The sequence below is a fragment of the Motacilla alba genome, chromosome 1A (genome assembly GCF_015832195.1).
Source record: "Motacilla alba alba isolate MOTALB_02 chromosome 1A, Motacilla_alba_V1.0_pri, whole genome shotgun sequence".
Lineage (NCBI taxonomy): Eukaryota > Metazoa > Chordata > Aves > Passeriformes > Motacillidae > Motacilla > Motacilla alba.
The window spans coordinates 71,141,078-71,158,588 of record NC_052031.1 but is presented as its reverse complement, the minus strand read 5'-3'; positions in this window follow the sequence as shown (position 1 = coordinate 71,158,588).

Below are 17,511 nucleotides of genomic sequence, written 5' to 3'. Positions count from 1 at the left end.
GGTTTGCAGGGTGAGATGCTTTTCCTGAACAACCTGTGCCACCACCAAGTCTTCTGTTCAGCTAGGAGCACATCACAGGTGGGACTCATCACAAGAACCTTTTTTATTTTACATGTTTGCCCAAGGAAATGGCCAGGCAGAGCTGAAAAGGTGAATATTCCCTCCCATGCAAAGAGCCACAGAATCAAGAGCCCCTGCAAAGCTCAGAGATGCATTTCCAGTTCCATCTCAGCTCTTTGCCAAGGGCTAAGGACACACTGAGCACTGCAGAGATTCCTGGTCTGGGTTCTCTCACCTGCTCCATTCTGCCCTCTGCAGCTACAGCCCCGGGACACGAGAGGGTCATTCCTCCAGAGGAAACACTCCTCGTTTTTCTGGTTACACACACGATCCACCCAAACCCATTCCTACCATTAAAAGCAGCCCTTTCACGGCTGAAAACTCTTTTCCAACTGTCTGCAGTGAAATATTTATTTATCAATGTGAAACTCTCCTCCCAACAACTTCTGGTGCAATTTACATGAAAAGCATCCTCATAAATAATTTGCCAAAGGGAGTTTTAATAATCAATTGCTGGATAATTACTGGTTCCAGCAGGACAATTGCTGTAAATCACAGGCATAAGGAGCCAATCTCTAACACCTCCCAGTAGTTTCTGCCCATGCTAATGATGTCTGACTATGTTAGCCTTTTCTTAACCATTTATAAACACACATAAATATTACATTACGGAATACAAATTTTTGCTGACAGGGTAGTGTGGAATTAAGGGGCAATGTTTTAGAGCTTTTTCTGGTAGAGAGGTCTCGTTAGGAGGGATACAATTATACCTGCATAAAGACACTTGTTTTGGTACAGTTTTCTCTCACATACTTCCTCCATGAAAGCAAGAATAAACCATTTAAGCAATAAGGTCTTTGGCTAACATAAGTTTTCCTCAATGCCACATGGCAATCTGGGCACAGCAGCATCTTTTCCAGTTAAAAGTAACCTTATATGTACAAAAAAAAAGGTGAAGCACTTCCAGGCCTGAAACATCACAGAAGTGTGGTGCACTGCAGTGTCCCCAGCAATTAATTTCAGTGTACTCAGATGCTTTGGTGTCAGGCAGATCATTATGGACACGTCCCCTCAGGAAAATAAAGCAAATGGAAACTTATTCCAATCATCTTCCCTTGCACACACCCTTCACTCTCGCTCTCTCTCTCTTTTTTAATTTATTTATTTTAATTGGGAGGTTTTAAAGTGATATTGGTTGCTTTTAAATGCCTAATTATCTTTATATAAATCGCACAATATCATCCTCCATCCTTGAAGTGCTGTGCTTGGTGCCCTGTGCTGTTTATTATTTTGCATTACAATTATCATGCAAAGCATAGAAGGTGACTTTAAGCAGCTCATTTGAAGTGCTCTTTTCCTCAAGACAATATCTCTTTGAGGCTATTTACATAGATGTTTATCTCCTCATTTTAAGAAAAATCAGCTCAATTATAACTACACAAAAGTTTTTACTATGAGTTTAATCCTGAAATGTAAATGGGCCATTGTAAAATCCACGCTGAAATGTTCATTTGTGTTTTCATTTGTGTCTGTGGATTAACAAACCATCCTGCAGTGAAATTAATTATACAGATACACAAAATATTAACTGATAGGAGAGTATATGTGGCAAAAGAACTCAGCAGTGTGAAGAACTGGAAGCTCTTTTGATTTGTGCATCATGGCTGCTGAAATGTGTGCCTACTGCCCAAACAGAGAAAAAAAACAAAACAAAAAGCCCATCCTGTGCAGTGGATATGTATTCCATTTAATGTTGCTTTCTGTTGCCATGGCTATGATAGCCTTAATATTGTAGGCTCACAGCAAGGTTGCAATTAGTATTTGGATTTAGAAGAGGGAAGATAATGATTTCATATCAAAACTTCTCACTTAATACTCTTCTGGACATAAAACTGCTTGTGGGTTTCAAACCAGCTATTCTCCACTAAAATCAAATGAAAGGAAAGAATCTGTGTGATTTGGCTTTGCACTTGTCAATCCATGAAGCTATTTGGCCTGGCCTCTTCAGAACTACAGCTCAGGTCAGATGTATATTTATGTACATCTATAAATGTATAGATACACACTTAACCTCACACGAGGAAAGTCATAACTGTTCATCTGCCTTGTTATAATTCTGACATGAACCACTTGACAGCTGGGGAGTGTCTTTACCTGGTTCTTCCTGATCCCTCCTCTTACAGAAGAGTGCACTTATCATCCTGAAACATTCTGGGTCAAGGTGCTGCAGTTTGAAAGCTCTTCCTCCTCACCAGCAGCCCTCCTCTCCCACGCCAGAGCGGGCTCAGCTGTCTCAAATGGACAGCTCTGCTCCTGTGCTGCTGGAGAACAAACACTGATGGAGAAGAAAAGGCCTAACCCTTCTGGATGGAAGCCTTAAGTAGATCCATTGGATAAAGGGTAAAAGCTGTGCTTTAAACATCTACCACCAGTCACCCGCCGTGGCTGGGAACTTCTGTTTTCCAACACTCACTACAAAGTGTTATTTTCAAGCATTAAACCCTTTTTTACAGCAATGCTGCTTCTGCTGACTTTGACAGGAATCGTGCCTCAAAGCTTCAGAGGAAAGGGCAAAGAAACCCTTGTGGACAACTATAGATTCACCCAAAAAAGAAACATCTGCCAGTTCCTGTCAATCTGTGCTTAGATTTCATCTTCACGATGCTGAGTGCCACTCTCTGTGCTTCTGCTTTAAATCTTTTAATCTTCCCATCCCTTTAAATATGCCCACTTCTCTTCTTGCAGTCCATTAAAATTCAGGGCTCATAGCTATCCCACAGCAATGACTGCCATCAGTTGACTGGATTATGTTAAAACCAGCCTCTCCTCTTCTCCTTTTTAGCATACTTTAAAAGTTGTAGTAGATTTGCTGAGAATGTTACAGAGGAGAGTCATCTGCTCATCTTCCCCCATCACTCTGAATCTTTGTCATCTTGCAACTTGCTTTTTGTCCTTCCAGACCAAGCACAGAGGGAAGGGGTTTGTGACTTTTGAGCGGTCTGGCAGCCCAACTGCCTTATGCCTCAGCCATTCCTGTAGGAGTTGTGCTTGGCTGTCATTGGAGGCTGGGCTTGATTCACATCAAGGTCTCCAGAAGGGATGGATTTTTTCCTTGGCCCTCCTTTTGTTGTTGATGGATTTATAAAACCACCAGAGCTCCCAGCAGCCCTTCTCTGCAGATGAGCAGCAGGTCCAGCAGGGAGGACTCATTGACCACTTGTGTTGTCCTCTCCCACACATTCCAGGAGCTTCCCAGGCTGCTTCCTCCTCTCTGCTGGGTTGAATTTCCAGCAGACAGCCACCAAGGTCAAGCCTCACACAAGAACAAGAGCTGGCAATCCTAAAAAAGCAGCCAGGTACTTACTAAATACTTCATCTGCCTCTCCATCCTGGCTGGGTGGCTGTGACAGACTCACCAGGATAACTGCTCTGCCCTGCTCTGCCCAAGCTCTTTTTGCTGACTGTAGAAGCCTCTTGCCACTGCCCCTGCCCCGATTTTACACTTCCCAGTAGTCACCTTGGAGGGAAAGTCACAGGTAGATGAATTTGAGGAGGAGGGAAGGAGTGGGAGAAAGAACAAATCTTTCTGGACTTGGGTAAATTCTTTTGTGGAGCATGGGAATATACTCAGGCTTTCCCTGAACTGGCTGAGCAGATGTTGCCAGAATGGATGCAGCAGCACAGAGCACACCTGTGGCTGAAAAACTCACCTGACAATCAGGGCAGGCACCTGGTAGGCATCAGGTGCCTGTTCCTGAAAAACAAGACATGAAATCTGTCTGCCTGAGCAGTCCCTTATTTCAGCACAATCTTACAAAGACCTTGTTCCTGGAAAAAAAAATTGTGAAAGCAACTGCTTGCGTATTGCTGTCAGCTGTCATCCGCAGAAGCTTCTGGCAAGTGCTGCCCAGAGCTGTGGATGTCTTCTTTCCCTTGTGAATGACTTTGAATCTCCTTTCTAGACACCCAATTTTTCCCCTGACTGCACAGTAATCCTATTTTTGCTTTTTGTTCCAGCTCTACACAGTGTGTAGCTGTGCAGCAGCCTTGATCAGATAGACAGCTGGATTGCTCCTGCTGCATGGGAGCAGGGGCCACCTATTTAACTCCTGTGCTAAGAAGTGTGCTTGTCCTCTAGGTTGGTCATTTTCCAGGGATCACCACATTTGGATGCTCTGTCCACTGTCATCCGTTATCTCCTGGTGTCTCCAGGAACGTAACAGCATCACTTTGGGGATAGCTAATGGTGACCCTGCTGCATTAGCAAATTTTAATTCTTCTTATGTGGCCTCCTCCTATTCAGACAATCCCATTTCTAACAGCCTTTCCCTCCACATTTTCTGCAAATGTCATCTGGCCTGTGGTTCCTGGGAAACAGACTCTCTCATCTGACCCAGGGGACGCCCGTGCTCAGTCGGAGCTTGGGTCGCTTCCAATCCACATTTTTTCCCCCTCCTAATCCACATCACTAGCAATTGTTTTTTTTTGAAATACTGCATCTGGTATGAAGGAGTCACCCAGAGGCTGGGAAGGAACAGCTGATGCTTGTCAGGAAGATGCACAGTCTGATCCACAGGTTATCACTATCTTTGATTCCATCAGCTGTGCCTGTCTCCAAGGATGATTCTTCCCATGGCTTGCACTAGGCACGGTCCTTATCTGCCTCTTCCAGGGCCAAGTTTAGATTTGGCATAGCAGATTCTCCCTCTCTTGAGCTATGTCCAAGGTACATGATGGAATGAAAGCCTTCATAAACAGTCTCCTCAAGGCTGTTCCTCCCCCCCACTACCATCTGATTTGCTATTTTTGCCATTATTTTAAGAGGGCAAATCTTCCCTCTGTCTCCTTAGGAATGGCTATGAAAATAAAACACACACGCAGGCATGCATTGTGTGCAACACTAAAAATTAATAATTTTATAGACACTTATTTATACATATTTTTAAGACCCAAAATCTGCAGTGGAAAATTCTCCACAAAGATGCTTTGGTCTCCAGCTGACAGGAGCCACCAAATTCCAATATTTCTTTATCAGTTTAGCCATTTCCATGCTCAGAGCCCATCCACTGCCCACAGATCCCAGGCCTTTTCTGCACAGCTAGTAAATCCTTCCTCCACCAAACAAGCTGCTGCCATTTTAAATCTACTTCTACCAGCTGAGGCACTTGTCTGTGGATTTCAGGGAGTGGTTGAAACATTACAAATAACAAATGCCATTTCCTTTTGCAACTTTGCTAGACAGAATGCAGGAGATCCATGACAGGACGGACAAGAGGACTGTTCTTGGGGAGAAGCCAGCCTGTGCAGCTCCATTCACATCACAAGGTGCATGCCTAATCACACAGCTCTCAAATAAACATCTGGATTTAGGAGGGCAAATATTGAAGATCAGTGTACAACATCTTGTTTCTAGTCCTTTTAGCTCCAAAATAGAAATTGAAGTGTAAGTAGTGCATGATCATCTGCTTAAATCTGGTTCCCTTCCTACTTCGAGAGCAGTCGTGTCCTCCACTGTTTTTTTGTGCCCAAAAATTAATGGAGTGGAGCTCAAAACACCCAAACAATTCAACCCAAAACAACCTTCCCCTGTGTCTCTCCCAGCACTGTAAAGGTATTAGACACCCATGTCAAATTCTCACACAAATAATGCTTCACTTTCAGCACAAAGGAATATTTACTGCAATTATTTGGCAAAATAGCTTTGCAAAAACAAATAGCTGAAAGAAAGCTTTGATATATTTGCAGACATTTTATGAAACAAAAGGAAACCTAAATTCTTTGATTTAATCATACACAATGAATTATTCATCCAGCCCTTTTCTGTGTTAATCAGTTAACACAAGGTGATAACATGACTTCAGAAAAAATGAAAACAAAACCTAAAGATTTGTAAGAAGGTAAGCATTACCTGAAATATTACCAAGAATAGAGAAATATGAACAAGTATAATGAGATAATGAAGGTTCCTTTCAAGGCAGAAGAGGCAAAGCCAGCACACCTTCTGAACAAGGAACAACAAATTCATCTTTCACGACCTTCACGGTGCTGACTCCAAAGGAGAAGGTGTTTGCTGAGGACAAGCAGCAATCCTAACCCAGCTGCAGTTACCTGGCAGTTCTCTCACCTGCACTGTGCTCACTTTGACCCTGCCCTTGGAAGGAGGACCCAGATCTGAGACTGAAAATGGGAACACAGACCCCCAGTTCCAGTCTGACTAAAGGAGCTGGGGCAGCATGTCTCACCTGGAAAGTGGATCGGGACTGGAAAAGGCACAATCACAGAGGTGCTGATGCTCCAGCACACAGTCCCACACTCCTGGGGCAAGAGCTGTGCCCGACTTGGACCAAGCTGCATCTCATCCTGGTCAGGGCAAGAACTGGGTGTCACAGAACTCTGGGGGGGTGCCCTCTGGGGTTCCCTCTCCCCAGCCACTGGCTCGCCCCCAGAGCCAAACCTTGCTCCAGGAGCTCTGCTCCACAGACACAACTCCCTGCCAGGCTTATTTCACCACAGTGCAATGCCCATCTCAGCAGCAGCATTTAATTTCCTTCTCAGAAAAACCCATATTCATCAACACATCCATTACTGCTTCTCTAGATCTAATTGAAATTTTACATACTAGAAGTACCAAGAAAATCTCAAGGTAAATGTAAATTTTTCTTATTTTATGTCACACAAAAAGTTCTCCGTATGGATTTAGCACTCTATGTATACATATTTCTTTTTTAAAAAAAACAACCCATACTTTCATGGAATTTACCATACTGGTGAATATTTATCAAGAATGTTTTGTGAATTTTCCAGACTTCTTTTCCCTTGACCCCTAAACGTCTCAGCTTGAACCTGCACAAAATATATGCATACAAAAATAGAAAGAGACTCCAAAGACAGAAAGAGAAGTGGCACTTGGAATTCCAACCTGCTGAGAAATATTTACTCTTTACTTCACTTGACTTAAAAGTAGCTGAAGGGAGTTGCTCTGAACAGTAATTTTATGCCTTGTAAAAGCTATCAAAGCTGCACACAGATGCATTTTACAGACTCCAAGGAAGCCTCACACTTCTTGGCAGGTGAGTTAAGCCTGTGGCACTGTCTGCAGACAAGGTTGCAAGGGTGAACCAAGCAGTCCTCAAGATCCACATCATTACATGAATTTAAACATTTTCTCAGCATCTGTATTCCCCCAGCCACGAGTGTGCTTTTGTTGGTTAAACCTTTCAAAATGCTAATGGCCTCTGAATGGCTGCAGCTCTAAGCCCTGTGGTGCCCAAAGCAGCTCCAGCATCCTGAGAGCCCTGCCCCTGGACTAAGCACAGCCAGGTGATTCCTTCAGCATGGAATTAGCCTATAACATATTTATCTCTTTCTGGAGACAGGAAATATGCTGAAGGACTGCACTAGTTTTTGGCTGTTTTTTTTTAAATAGTGACAAAACATAGAGTCCTTGAAATAAGGTGGCAGCAGGTGCTAAGTTAAACTCCTACAGGCTGCAAATACAAATTTCTGTATTGATGCAAACACAGTGAAGAGCAGTGAAGATGCAAGCCCTGGAAAGATTGCAGGAGCCATGCTCCTGTGTAAGCAGGCTATTTTAATACATTTTCACTTTAAAGTCCTACCTCCTGTTACTGCTGATCCCCCTCATCCATAAGAAGCAACTGTGAGTTGCTAGAAATGTATTTGAATGCACTTACTGTGAGAAGCCATGAATATCACCACCAGGAATTATGTACTGTGCCTTCTTCCCTGCCACCTTTGCCCTGAGAAGCTTTGGCTTCTCAGCCTACATTGCAATAGTTTCTTTTATCTGACACATTATTTTGTGCTTTATTTCTCTGAGTTCCAGAGGTCAAAATTAACCTGTAGCAAGAGAAATGAAATAAATACAGGTCAATCTATTAATTGGATGACCTACTAAGAACTTTACAATAAAATCTGAAGGCCAAGATTTTTCAAAACCAGGTGAAAATGAGATTTTTGCTTGGATACTAGTTATGGTAAGAAATCACCACTCTAGTGCCTGCAGTCAGTTCTAACCTTGAGTTTTCTTTAGAAATAAATAACTAACAGCAAGCCCAACAATAAAATCTGCATAAATGTCTTTAATATCAAATATTCCCTTCTAAGAGGTGGATGGACAGCCATAAACTTACAGGGAGGCAGAGCTGACAAATATAGCTCCTAAAACTTATAATTCCAAATATCATTGTCTGAGAGAATCCAATGGGTCACTGAAGGCCCTTCACAATTAGGTGACTGACTCCCAGTAATATCCACAGGAATTCTAGGACCAACTGACAGCATGCATTAATGGGAAGAGTTTCTCCAAAATCCCCTTTTCATTTTCTGAGACGTCAGCCAGGCATTCCCATGCCCAGCTGCACTGCAGATGGTTTGGTTATGTTTTCATAGGTACCAGCCTCTCTGAAGGTCACAGGTAGCTCCATAATGGCATTACATGCAGCAGTAACATCATCAGGAAAGGCAACTCTGGGATTCAGGGGTTTGTAACAAAAATGTTCCACCCAGAACAAGTTGCAGACCTGAATTCAAGGGCTGTTGCTCATTCTCTGATTAAAAACACAGCCTGGCTCAACAGCCTTGGAGCTGCTGGCCTCCACCTTCCTCTGCCCTGTCAGAACTGGGGTGGGATGGGGCTCTAGCCCTGCCCAAATCTGAAGGGGCAGCAAGCTGTGCAGGCTGGGTGTCCCTGCACGAGGCAGGGGACAGAATCCAGGAGGATTCCTCATCAGTTCCAGCTTTGAACTCCATCTTCCCAGAGCCTCTCCTCAGAGCCAGCTCCCTAAAGATGACCAAACTGAAATAAAAAGCCAAATTTAATTAGATTATAAACTAATTAGCTGGATCTAAGTGGAGAAAACTCAGAAGAGGGTAGGCAAAGCAGAACAGAAATAAAAAAGGTTTATACCCAAGTCTTCCCCTGTTAGCTACATTCCTGCAAGTAGGTCATTGCTTCCAAGCATGTATCCAAGAAATTAATGGCTCTGCTTTGCAGCAAACTGCACAGTTAAAAAGTCCTCTCTGGTGCTTAGGAGCCACTCATTCCCATTTCTAGAGACCTGACTGTGGGGCTTACACACTGCTCTCTGCCTTTTGAGCATCAGTCCCACATTCCTGCTCCTCACATTCACCTCACTTCCCAAACTGCTCTCCCACACTCACCTTCAAAGCAGCAGCCCCACCTGAGCCACGTTTTACTTAAGGATAAAATTACCAGCTGAATGCAAAAAAACCCCAAATTATTTCCAGTTAGCTCTTTATTCTACATTCTCTTTAAACATTCTTTTGATCATCTGGCTTTTCCCCACACACAGCCACTCACAAGGACATGAGTGCTCACCTGACTTGAAGCCAGTGCTCTGACACACTGCTAGTGCAAAGCACTGCAAAGGAAATATTTTGGATTCGTTTCACAGCTTTGTGTCTCTGCTGAACTCCTTTGCTTCCATTTGGGAAAAGGAGGGCCTTGGTAAACACTAATTTAAAAAAGTCCTGGTGAATGAAAACAGCTTCCTGCTGAACACCCACAAATAAAGCTAAGCCATGACCTGCAGTTATGCAGAGCAGTTGCCCTCCTCCATCTGGGCATGCCAGAAATTAGGGAGCTCCCTCTCAACTCACTGATTTCTCACCCATCCTGTTGGGGTGAGAGCAATCCCTGATAGAATTACAAGCAATCCCTTGCTTGTAAGGGATGTCTGCCATATAAAATGGAAATTGATGCTGGGCATTATCAGCTCACAAAGCAGCCTGAAGCAGGTTCTTCACTAAACCTCACAGCAAAGTCACAAGGAATGCAGGGTCCTCCTCTTTATCAACACAAACTTGAAAGTTTTCAGCTAATTCCAAATCTCAATTTCCTTCCCAACACTAGAAATAATCTTGGCAGAACAAAACAGCCAGTATCTTCTGAATTTGAGTGGTCAGCTGGGATTTGAAGTGTTCTGGATTTTTATTCTTCCTCTGTATGATTAAATTCTGGAATTCTATCAGGGATTGCTCCCATTCTAGAGGGGTAGTTTAAAAAGCTACCTCCTAATAGGCTGTGATGGTGTGTGGATGCAGAACTAAAGGTGGGGGTAAAGTTGAGGAAAGGGATATTTGCTTTTCCTTTTGAAATTCTTGCATGTTTCCCCATAATTAAAAAGTCAGTCACAGCACTGGAGACTCAGTCTCACATGCCTGAAGGGCACCTGATTGCTGAAATGGAGTCAGTTGCTCTCTGAAAAAAGGGGTTTTAATTTAATGGATTGAAGTGCAACAGCTCCAAATAGCAGCAATAGCGATGGATGCAGAGAGTGCAAATGCTGGAGAGCTTCCAAATGCTTGGCATTACAAAAAAAAAAAAAAAACAACCAACACCAAAAAAACAAACAACCAAACATAAAAAAATAAAAGCCACATGGCATAGCAACATAAAGCTATGTCACAAGTACAATTTTTTCCAAGTCACTTGCAATGGTGAAGCTGAAAGCCAAAAGGACTAGAGGAAAGGGGCTGGTCAGTCCTTGAAAAATCATGCCTGGTTTTGTGGGATGGCTTTGAGAAGGGCAGCTGCCACAAGTGGACCTGGTTTCAGTGCCTCTCAGGGGCTCTGTGGATCCACCTGCCCGTGCTGAATTGTCTGCATCAGCTTTGCAGAGCAATTGCAAGGCTTTGATGAAACTGAAGCCATCAAACTGCTGGTGGTGTTGACCTGGATGTCTGACACTAAAAAGAAGCAGAACAAGCTGCAAGAACTGCTCTCTACCATCACTTCTCCATTCACTTATCTCCATTGACTGTGGCAGAGCAGTTTTGGGTTGCGTTGTCTTATTATCTGCTATGCAAATACTTCCTGCACTGCCCTGCAATTCCCTCCTGGCTGTGCCATGCCCTGTAATGCTCCTGTAAACTGCAAACCAGAGATAGCTCATGCTGGTGCTTATCTCACCACACCTCCATTTTCATCTAGGCTGAGGCTCATAACTGCAGCACCTGGATTATCCTGGAGTACTCCAGGCTGAACCAGAGGGACTCTTGTGGGTGGGAACTATTGTATTTTTTTAAAAAAGTAAAGGAAGGCAAAACAATGTCTGCTCTGAATTGTACAATATGCCACAGATAAGTGTGCCTTCAGGTAGGCTGGAAAGCTGAATTATGCTTGCATTTAAAAAAAATTGATTGTCCAAGTGGAGATCAAGGGGGTGTTTAAAGAATTTTGGTAGTCACAAGAATGATGACAACAAGGTAGAAAGTAAATTTAAAAGAGTGTGTCCCCTTGTGCATAGAGAGGGATGTTTTAACTACTCTGGTACACCGAGAATGCTTCTCATAAACCCCAAATATGTTTGTCTAACACACATCTAGAAACATGCCTAAGGAGGCAGCAATTGTAACAAAAATCAGAGGCACTCATTGTGGCTTCTTCACATGGCAGCTGTGGTACACAATCAGACAAGACAGGGCAGAACAAATGTGGCCATTTTTCTGCAGGTACTGCTGTAGCTTTCATGGTGATGGGGACTGGGAACTCTGGACAACCTGTAAAGGATCTTTTTAATATCCCAGCAGCCATCAACACTTTGATTTGCTTTGATTTCTTTTGGGAGAACTCCTTCAGCTGTGCCTTTGGATCAGAACCCAGACGACAAAACATTACTTAGCTTTTTACATATTTCTATCCTATCTTTCTTTTTCCTCTAACTTTACAGAACTCAACCCCAGTCTAGATTGCAGAGTGAAATCACTTTCAACCTCCTCTTTTAAACTTGCAAAAATAAATAAAGGGTGAGTGTGAAGGTAAGGAAAATACTTCTCCTTTCTGATGTGTGAGCTGCTGGATCTTGAGGATAACAATTATTTTAAGGCTTGCAGACACATAATGGGTAAGTACTATTTGTCACCAGCCTCGTGCTTGTAACAAAAGTTCCTGTGTGGTAGATTATAAGAAGGAAAAAGCCTCTCATGATGCACTTCACAGTCCTTGCTGATGCTGGAGAGACAGAGACACAGCCCCAGATGTCAAGTGTGCCCTGCAGAGAATCATACTGACTGGAGTCTTTCTCCTTCAGTCCCAGCTACTGATACAGATGCTATTTGTGCTAATAGAAGTGCTTGATCTATTTACTGAAAAATAAAAATGGGTTCTGTAAACTATTTATTTGCCTCAGTGCCTCCCACAGCAGCCAGGTTTGGGTACTTGTAGAGCTACGCTCGGTTTCTTTCATGGAAATCTAAGCAGGAGAGGGGGAGAAGAAGAATTTCTACAAACATTGGTAGAGACCCGGCAACAAGATCAGCAGGAAAAACCTGGCATGGGAGGATTTAGTATTTCCAGTACTTTTGGTGCAGCAACTCCTATTTTTTGTTGTAAAATAATCAGAGGAGATACTAACACATCAGAAGGTTTGAGAGCGAGGCTTATCCCATTAGGAAGGGATGTTTTGTCATTCTAATTTGGCAAGGTGACATCTGAGAGGCTGCCTTTACAGCAGCTTTTGTAGCTGGATTATACAGTGCAAAGTGCAGAATATATAACCTTCCAGTCAAAGTTGCAACTTGCTAAACCAACATCTCTGTGTTTTCCCAAGGAAACAGAAATAATCCTACAAAATTTGTTCTAAACCTGCTTCTCTCCTTGCTCAGATTCATGCTACACGAGCTGGCTGTCATGGAATGTGAGCACTCAAAGAAGGGCTCTGAAATAAGCAAAGTTTCTGCATTCTTAAAGATTATTTCATTTCATTCTGTCTGTCAAGTGTGATGGGTTCTTTTCTCAAAAGAGACAATTTTTCTCACCATCATACATGAATTACAAACATTGTATTACAAGCAATAGTGCTGAAGAATGCTATCAGGCCAGGGAGTCTTCATTATTTCAGCACTAAGTGGTGTGATTTTCAACCACCAATAGTCAAACTGGTCCTAATTTTCCACAAGAAAACCCCAGAGGGAATTGGCTGCTGAAGAACCAATAGGAGAAGATGATGCTTGTTCTATCACTCCCTTCAAACCCAAGCTAATTTTACAAGTGCCTGTCTCAGAACACAGCCCCACTTCTGATGGATGCCTTTGACACATCTCTGCTCCGGGAGCTTTTCCAGGGGCACTGTCCCTTTGGCAAGGGGTTTAACCCTTCATGGGCCATTTTTCATGGGGGAGCCCTGGCTGGGGTCATGATGGTGGTGTTCACAGGGGTCCCAGGATGAGGGAAGAGATGAGAATGTTGATTTCTTGTTTCAGAAGGTTTGATTAATTGTATTTTGATATATATTATATTAAAACTATACTAAAAGAATAAAAAAAAAAGGATTTTATCAGAAGGCTTGCAAGCAAAAGAAAAAAAAAATGATAATAAAATCTTTTGACTGACTGAAACAGTCCAGACAGCTGGATTGTGATTGGCCATTAATTAAAAACAACTACATGAGACCAATCACAGACCCACCCGTTACGTTCCACAACAGTAAATAGTCATTATTTACATTTTGTTTCTGAAGCCTCTCAGCTTCTCAGGAGGAAAAAAATCCTAAAAAAAGGATTTTTCATAAAACATATATATAACAGGTCATTACAAGCCTGAGTGTGGTTTGTGAGAGGGATTTTCCCTTGCTGCTGGCAGGCTGGAGGGCAGTCCTGGCTGTGCAGGGGGCTCTGAACCCTGCACAGCACCTGCCCAGGTGCCCCTGCCAGGTCACAGCCTTGGCAGCTGGGGAGCAGCTTCACAGCTTCCCTGCAGGGATTCACCTTTGGGTCTCTTGTATTTTTTTTTTTTTTTTGTTCTATTTGGTTCTACTGTATTTTTCTAAAGTAAAGGAAGGCAGAACAATGTCTGCTCTGAATTGTGCAACGTACCACAGATAAGTGTGCCCTCGGGTAGGCTGGAAAGCTGAATTACACTTGCATGAAAAAAATTGATTGTCCAAGTAGAGATCAAGGGTGTGTTTTCCTTAAAATGAGAAAGTCAAAAAGACCACCACAACAAGTGTCACCCAAAATTTCTTGCTTTTCACCTGGAAAAGAGCTAGGCCTAAGTGTGCCAGCAGCTCCAGCCTGATTTGACCAAATTCTGGCCACTTTGGAGAGACCAGCTTGAACTGGACCCCTTTTCCCTTGAGGCCACCTGCTGCACAACTTCCTAGGCATGTTTGGTAGTAAGTTATTTAAGTTGCTCATTAAAATTTGGAGGGGAAAAAAAAAAAGAATGTCAAAGCACGTATCTGGTCTCATTTGCAACATTGCACTGGGTTTATTTTTAAAGCCCTGCAACCAAGGAACCAAAAGAATGCCATGTTCTCCTTGAAGCACATGCAAAGTGCATGCATTTCAAATGAAAAATCTGAGTTCTCTAACCAAGAGTTATTTATGAAAAAAGCTAGCAAAAGACTTTGATATTCCAAGAGTGGCTCAGTTTAGTAAGGACAAGTGACTAGGAGAAATTGAAAAAAAAACCCTTAAAGACCATTCTCCATTTTTCAGCTCTGGATTGGAGCATGTGACACAGCATTTTTATTTCTGGGACACCTATGCAGTGCAGTAGCCTATAATACATAATTCTACAGGAAACTGGTGCCTCAGACCATATATATCACTATTTTAAAAAAACCTTTTCCTAGGCAATGGAGCTTAGAATTTATTGGGGTTTTAAATTTGCTGTTTCATTTAAGAAGCATCACTGCAAGGCTTAATAGCTGCCCTTACAGACACCTGTACAGCTACATTCATGCACAGAACAACTGAAATAGCCATTTGGGTAGTTTAAAATCAGACTTCAGGACAGGAGACTTTTTAAAAAACAATAATAATTTTGAACGTCCACTTCCTTTTATCTTAGGAAACAAGGGGAGGTAACTCAATTTTCCAGGGGAGTCTACCTCAGGGCATTGGCTGGGTGCTTTTGGCAGGACTGGGGGTACAGAGGGGTGAGTGCCCACCCCAAGGGACCAAGCAGGGAGAGGGGATTTGCTCCAGGGTTACACAGGCCAGACCTGCAGCAAGCCCTCCCTCTGACCCCCACAGCCACAGCAGCACAGCTTTGCAGAGGATAACACTTCAATGGAATGATGGATGTGACAAAGCTTTCCTTGCCCAAAGTGCTCCAGATGGCTCTCTGGGGAAGCATTAATGGGATGAAAAGGGGTGATGCTCCTTGGAGCTGGAGCATCCACAGGAGCCTTTTCCCTCTCCCCCTGCAAAGGGACATGGCTGGTGCCACACTATCAGAGAGGCTGCCGAGCCCCCTAACTCCCACCGCTGGGTTTGAACTGGCACATTCCAGCTAAAGATTAGACTCCCTTCAAGGCCTTTCCTTTTGTAGTGCACAATTTAGCCATGAGTATCCACTAAATCTAATGTAAGTGTCAGTTTGAGATAGAACAGCCAGGCTTCTGCAAATTTCTCTTTCAAACAGCTAAGGCTGTGCTCCTAAAGGGCTGACAGAGTGCAGCATTAAAGAAGCTCCTTCACCCTAATCAACTTTGTAAAAACCCAGGGAAATGTACTCCTGGATAACTTTGACCAAGAGCTTTGAGCTCTGTGTGCTGTAGAGTTTTCCACCCCCACTGCAGATGAAGGCAAGAAAAAAAACAGTTAGAAAGAAGAGCTTTATGGACCTGTCCCACTAATCTTATCATTTTCATATTATACAGTCAAATTCAAAATAGATTTCAGCACAGACTGTTGGGAACCTGATTATAACATTTTTTTTCTTCCATAAGAAATTCCTTAATTGAGTTTTTAAGAGGAAAAAAAAAAAAACCAACCAGATTGTGTCCTGCCAAGCAAAGCCCTCTTTTTAAAGCCCTGTTTCTCCCTCTCTCATTGGAAAAACAATAAATACATTCTTTCACACTGGGAGTTAAGAAGTGTATTATTCACTGTAGTCAGGAGTTCCTTTCTCACTGTATCCTGGATATGAGCTCATGCCACAGCAACAATCAACAATAGCCATTGTTCCTGGAGGTTTAAGGAAGTTTCTGTGCCCTGTTTCCTGAACACTGTATGTAAACTAATACACACAAAAAGGTGTTTCATATTATTCCAGGTACACGGGGCCCCCTCCTTGTCAGCCAACCATGCTGGCCAACATTTTTGCAGAGAGCTGGAAGAGCAAATGTATTCTTGTGTTTATCCATTTGTGAATGGAAACAGGCACTTCCATCACAAACGACACAGAAACAGAGTCCAAAGAAACACAACAACATGTGCAATTCAGAAAGAGCACCTTTAGCTCTTGGCTTGTAAAACTGTCCAGCCTTATGGGTTAGTTCCTCAGATAATTCATCACTTCTACATTGATGAAGAAGGTTAAAACACACAAGCTCCATGCACATCAGGAAGGCTGGTGTTTGTTACCACATGGCAGCAAAGAAGGGAATTGTGGCATTCGCATTCTCTGCAAATTCCCTTTGCCCAAGTTTTTTCTCCTGGGAAGCTGAGAAGCCTCAGAGAAAAGGAAAACAGTTCTTATCTCATTTGCTTCTCCTGTGTTGTGCTCATGTGTGGAATGTGTTTGGAGATTATTTCATTGGTTTCATGGGAATTGCTTTCCCTCTTTGGCCAACCAGTGCCAAGAGCCGCATCAGACTCTGGAAAGAGTCACGAGTTTTCATTATTATCTCTTTAGCCTTCTGTAAGTATCCTTTCTGTATTCTTTAGTATAGGTTAGTTTAGTATTCTTTAATCTAAGATAGCATCATAAAATAATAAATTAGCCTTCTGAGAACATGGAGTCAGCTTCATCATTCCTCCCTGCAAATACAATAGGGAACAACTGAGCTGTGACCTGTTTGTCCCCCTGAGCCTCAAATATTCATGGAGGTGTAGACCTGAGGTAGATGCACACCTAGTTCAGCATGGCACAGTCGTGCCAGGACAATGGTGTGAACAGCTCCAGGATGCCCAAAGGTACATGAACCTTCTCAGAATATCCCAGTGTGACCACACAGGGCAGACCTGCCACTTTGACCCCTTCTTGGCAGAGTCTGCCTGCCAGTACTACATATTTCTGTCAGAGAAGAAAACATTTGTTGAATTTTTCCTTACTGTCACACAGTCTTCATCTCCTAAAGGAAGGACAAGGCATCCCACTAGTATCGGTGTGTCTGGTGGTTGCAGGGGTTACTGTCCTTACCCCCCCAGCCCTCAGGCAGGGAATCTGGAAATAAATGATCTGCAAAGTCCCTTCCAACCAATGGTTTTGGATTTCCTCACAGCCTGCTGGGCTCTGAGAGGTTGCAGAGGTTTCCAGTAGGGAACACTTGACCTCCCAAAGATTCCATCACCCTGCCCCTGCTGCTGGAGCAGCACAGTGAGCAGAGCTTGTGAGAAGAACAGAAAAATTCCTGTCCTGACTCAGGGAACTTCACCCAGACCTCTCCTTGCAGGTACCAGTGGCCATGGTGAGGCCCTACCCTCAGTTTAAACCACTGCTGCATTTACAAGGCAGCC